At 37.2% G+C, this 4,977-nt stretch overlaps 1 long non-coding RNA gene across 1 annotated transcript in view; it reads left to right on the top strand.

Annotated features, from left to right (window-relative positions):
• The first annotated feature begins 3,892 nt into the window (after positions 1-3,892).
• The window catches only part of LOC106768107, a 2,825-nt gene continuing 1,740 nt past the window's right edge, over positions 3,893-4,977 (top strand). The window contains exons 1-2 of the long non-coding RNA XR_001376226.2: positions 3,893-4,103; positions 4,251-4,323. This is a non-coding gene — a long non-coding RNA (uncharacterized LOC106768107). The remainder of the gene's footprint in view (positions 4,104-4,250; positions 4,324-4,977) is intronic.

Here is a 4,977-nt window from a genome sequence, read left to right as displayed (position 1 = left end):
CATGTATAGGATGTGTGTCTTACTTTACTTGATTTTGAGTTTGTTCTTGAACGTTATTTACTGTTAATAGTATGCTTTTTATATAATTAGCTCACCCTTGCAATTGTTTGTCTGCTGTGTTACCATGTTGTGTGCGTTGCCCTGTTGCGATGATCATCCATCTTGGATGTGAGCAGAAGAGAATGAGGTGTCTGTGGAGAATGTCCTGGAGAAAAATGAAGACGTCGCTGCCTAGACTCTCTAGGAATTTCTGGGCTGTTATGCCCCTATGAACATTTCTAAATTATGTTATTTTGAGACACTTTCCAATTTATCTAGTTTGAATTAGTTTAGCATTCCACGCTTTTAATTCCCCCTTAATTCCTGGATGACTGTAATCCTGATCTTTATACTACTCTACTCTTGACTGCTTTCAAATATTATCTATGATGACGTCTTAAATTATATACATGGATGCTATATAATTGGGATGTCACATTTATGGTATCAGAGCAGTTTGTTCTTAGGATAACCTACGGGTTATGGGTTTGTCGTGTCTTCCTGGCGGAAAGCCGGGTCCAAATGGTATGTTCTACCATTCTCTCCAAAATCTAGATGATAAAATCTGGTACCCAACTTGAAGTTTTGAGGACAGAAAACGTCTTGATAAAAGTAACGAGGGTGCACACTCATGACTTTTACCAAAGATGATTTTCCTTTCTTAATTCTGAAGGTTTGGGGAAAAGAAGGGGTTGAGATTCTAGTGTGATTGTCGATAGAATTTCCTATCTTGTTCTTGCCTTTATGGTAGTGTAATGTGCTCTATAGTAGTAGAGGAATGCAGATTCAAGGACAACTTGACCTGTATACCTTCTTTGGAATAGGTTTAAGCCTTTGAGACAAATTCTTGCCTCGAAGATAATGAGTTCGAAGACCAGAGTTTAGGCTTCAAGGGACGCGTAGAGATATTGGAATTTATAAGCAATGTTTTGGATAAAGGCGTTTTAAAGGAAAAAGTTCGGAGACCAAATATCCTGCGGTTCACAAGAGTTGAGTTCAAAGACCAGAATAAGAGGAGCTTTAGATGGGTATTGGTGTGGCAATGTTTGGTTCTATGTATCGGTAACGTCAGAGGTCAAAAGAAAGGAAGTGTTGGTGAGCAACGGAGTGGCATTGGGTGAGATGGGTAACATGGATCAGTGTATCAGCGATGGTTGAAATCTGAATAAGAGAAGTGGTGGATGATTTGAAGCTTAAGTTAAGAGAAGAATAAGAATTCTGAAGTGGAATAAAGGGAATCAATTTTTTTTGGAAAGGAATTAGAAGAAGAAGAAGAGTTTGAGAAATAGTTGTGTAAGACATAGAGCATATTAAGGAGAGCTTAGTAGAAGGTAGAATTTTCAAGTTAAGAACATGAGGTCTTTGAAGAAGAATGAGGTATCGAAAAGGTTGGAGTTAAGTAATATAATTGGAAGGAGTGGTCAAGCTTTCTCAGCAAGTGAATGATTCATAGTCAAGCTTAGGACGATGTTTCAATACTAGTAATTCGCATAGAAGGAATGTTTGATATCGGTTTGAGGTGGAAGGCTTCAAGCACCGGAGGAAGAAACACATCAGGAATAATGAAGAAAAGTTTTTGAAGTGCATGAAAAAGAGTGATTGCAATATAATCAGCTAAAGCGGGTATTGAGAATGATCGTAGAGATTGGTAAAGTTAGTTTTCGTTGGATGTGGTTTTGTGGTGATGTTTAATGGTCGGCTGTGTTTGATCAAGATAGAAGAGAATGTTGAATGATGGGTTACAGAAGGCAGAGAATTGGTAAGTTCAAATAAGGTCAGAGGATTGGTATAGCTGGTTAAGGGCATCTTGAGGTCCAGAGGATTAAAGATGGGGTCTGTATTTCTAAAGATTCTGGGTTGAAGAGGCAATTCTTGAAGGAGAAGGTTTTAAGTAAATTTGGTCAGGATTAGTGCTTGAAGAATTCTAAGCGATGCTACGTTTATGGAGTTAGTCTAAGGGCGTGGGTTTAAAGTTTATATGAAGTGGTTTCTTGGCAGGGAAAGAAAGCGAAGGTGGTGCATCAAGTACAGTTGAGCGAAAAGGTAGAAGCAAGTGTTATGGGAATTCAAGATGTTTGTTAAGTGCGAGCGAAGAAGAGATGATGTTATTCTTTCGTAAGTTTGAGGTGTGATTCAAGGGAGGTTTGTTGTTTCAAAATAGTTCTCCCGCGCTTTATGGTCTTCAAGAAAAGCTTTGTGTTTCAAGAAGAAAGTCAGTGGAAATACATCATTTGTGGATCAAGTTAGAAAGTGAAGAAAAAGGGCTTGTTAGAATCAAAAGAGGTTAACATGGTTATGTGAAGAGAAAGGATTGTGAAATTTGCAAGAATAAGTGGAGAATAAAAGACAAGTCTTTTTGGTGTAAGCTTTGATTAGCGTTCTGAAGCAGGTACTAGAATTTCCACATTAGATTGGTGGGGTTCACAATTAACCAATGTTAATAGTTCATAATGGGATAGTTCCTGTAATTGTAAGGTATGCAAGAGGCAAGTGGTGGATTGGTTAAAACGACAATAGTTTGGATTCAGTAATCATAGGGAGAACTACAAGGTTAAAGAATCTCAGAAGAGAATTAGAGGACAGGTTGGAACAGTCTAGTATAAGTCTTGGCAATCAGAAGTGATTTCGAGCATGGTCGTTTAGTGGAGAAGAAAAGCAGTGTTGAGGAAAATGGAATGACAAGGTTATCATGGAAGAAAAGAGTTACCGAGGTTTTGCAAAGTCAGGGAAGTTTTGAAGAAGGTTCTTTAAGGGTGATCATCTTCGGGTTGCAAATTGTCATGAAGGAAGTGTTCTTTCGGTAAACTAATGAACGAGGATAAGTTTCAAGTTGTAAGATCAATTTTGAGGTGAGCAAGTGTTAGTTGTGCGTGGAAACTGAAAGAAGATTCAAGTTGTTAGCTTAATAAGAATTGATTAAGAGTCGGTTGAAGAGTTTGAAGACTGAAGTCTGAAGTGAAGAGGTAAAAAGATTTCACTAGTATAGTTGAAATACTATAACTAGTGGGTTTCTCAAAATGGTTAAGACAGTGCAATTTGGACAATCCTAGCTTGAAAGGTATCATAAGTATGGTACGGATTAGGCTAGTGATCTCAAGTCGAGGAAGCTACATAACTAAGTATGATTACAAGCTATTATATTAAGAAGTGCATATGGTTCAGGTCAGTGAGATAACGAAGTGAAGCTAGATTGCTCAAATTGGTTTCGACATTGCAAAGGAGAAGAGTTTTACTTGGTAATGAGATGTATAGTAGGAAACTATGCTACTCAGTAGTGAAGATCAGAAAAGCAATGTGAAGCTCTCAGAATGGATGTGGATAAAGGTGATTCAAATAGATGATTAACTCGAAAATTGTGGTGATCAAGTCAGAGGTTTGGGGTTCTTGAAAGGAACAAGAGGAAGTAAATGAGTATCGATCAAGGGTTAATTTGAAGTCAAGATTAGTGGAAGTCTTAGAAGAGATTAGAAGAAGTAGCGGAAGGTGGACGAGTGGATATCAGTGGGACAGACATAATGGGGTTGGTTGTGCGAAAGAAAGTTTCTTACTAGCCAAAGTTTAGGGGTTCATATTTGTCTTGAAAGTAATGGCTAAACTAATCTACTCTATTGAACACTAGAGCATTTTAACACAAAGGCATGACTTTTAATGTTAGTAAGGTCGTTGGGGAGTAGTATCTTTGTCAAAATAGGTGATTGTACTAGAGGATGTGACGAGAGTAGGCTGTTCCTTCTCTCTAGTAAGTTTAATTTTCGAGGCCGAAAATTTTCTTGTTGGGGAGAATGTAAAGGTATGAGAAATTATAAAGCCATTGGGCCCTATATGGAGGCAACTTGGCCCATAAACTAAGGGTACCTTAGCCTTAGAAGGGGGCTTTTTCAGAAATCAGATTTTTCATAAGCCAATATTCCTTTCTCTCTCTAGAAGCCCTTTTCCCTAAATTCTCTATGCCTTCTCTCTAGATTTTCAACTAATTGAACTGTTCAATCTTGGATTTGAAGGTGCTCAAGCGTTCACCACACCGAAGGCTTCCTTTTGATCTAATTATATTTTCGATTGGATCGGTAAGTAATTTTCTCCTCTTCTCCGCTGTTTCGCAACTTAGGGAATGTTTTTTTTGGGCTGCAGACAACTAGGAGCGTTCTTCTTTTTATTCCTGTTTAAAGCTTAGCTTTAAGAGCTTATTCCTCCACCATTTCGGTGATATATAGGTACTGTAAATTCCTGTGCTGCATAAAGTTGTTGTGANAGCGTCTCTTGTGAACTGTACTGTGAGAAACCAAGGTAAGGGGAGCTAGTTATTTTTGTTTGAAATTAGTTTATGAGATGATATATCTAATTTGTGTACATGGTGTTTGGTTGCCTTGATATTTTTATGAACGAGGGTTTTAGAGATATAGGTCATATAAATTGTTTGATAATAGCTGTTCTGTTTTGGTCAAGTATAAAATGCACTTTATGTGTGTTAAAGTGAGGTTAGAGTAGTAAAACTTGTTAGTATAATGATTTAGTTTTGAAAGGAAAATTTCAGAAGCTGCTTATGCATGATTGTTGACTGATTCTGTGAAATTTTATGATTGTTTGATTTAAATATTAAGAGCATAATTGATATAAATGTTTAAACTCCTTGCACATGTTTTANAAGTTGACGCAGGAAATGGGTATATAGTTATGGTGTTGTCTTTTTAAATTAGCAAGAATATTTTGGTGCAGACAAGTTCTAGAAAGAATAAAATTAAAAAAAAAAAAAATAAGGCATGGTATGGAGAGTGGAATTTGGAAAATGGGGTATGCAGTGGCGATTTTATGTATGCTTAAAGTAATTGTTGGTGTCTTATGAGTGCCTGAAGGGTATGATTGGGTGTATTAATTGGTTAAGTGTGTGCAAATGCAGAGAGCGTGAGTGGGTTGTGGATGAGTAAGTTGGAATAGAAATTA

This window comes from Vigna radiata, chromosome 7 (genome assembly GCF_000741045.1).
Source record: "Vigna radiata var. radiata cultivar VC1973A chromosome 7, Vradiata_ver6, whole genome shotgun sequence".
Taxonomy (NCBI): Eukaryota; Viridiplantae; Streptophyta; class Magnoliopsida; order Fabales; family Fabaceae; genus Vigna; species Vigna radiata.
Note: the sequence above shows the minus strand (reverse complement) of the source record. Positions and strands in the feature narration are given on the sequence as shown.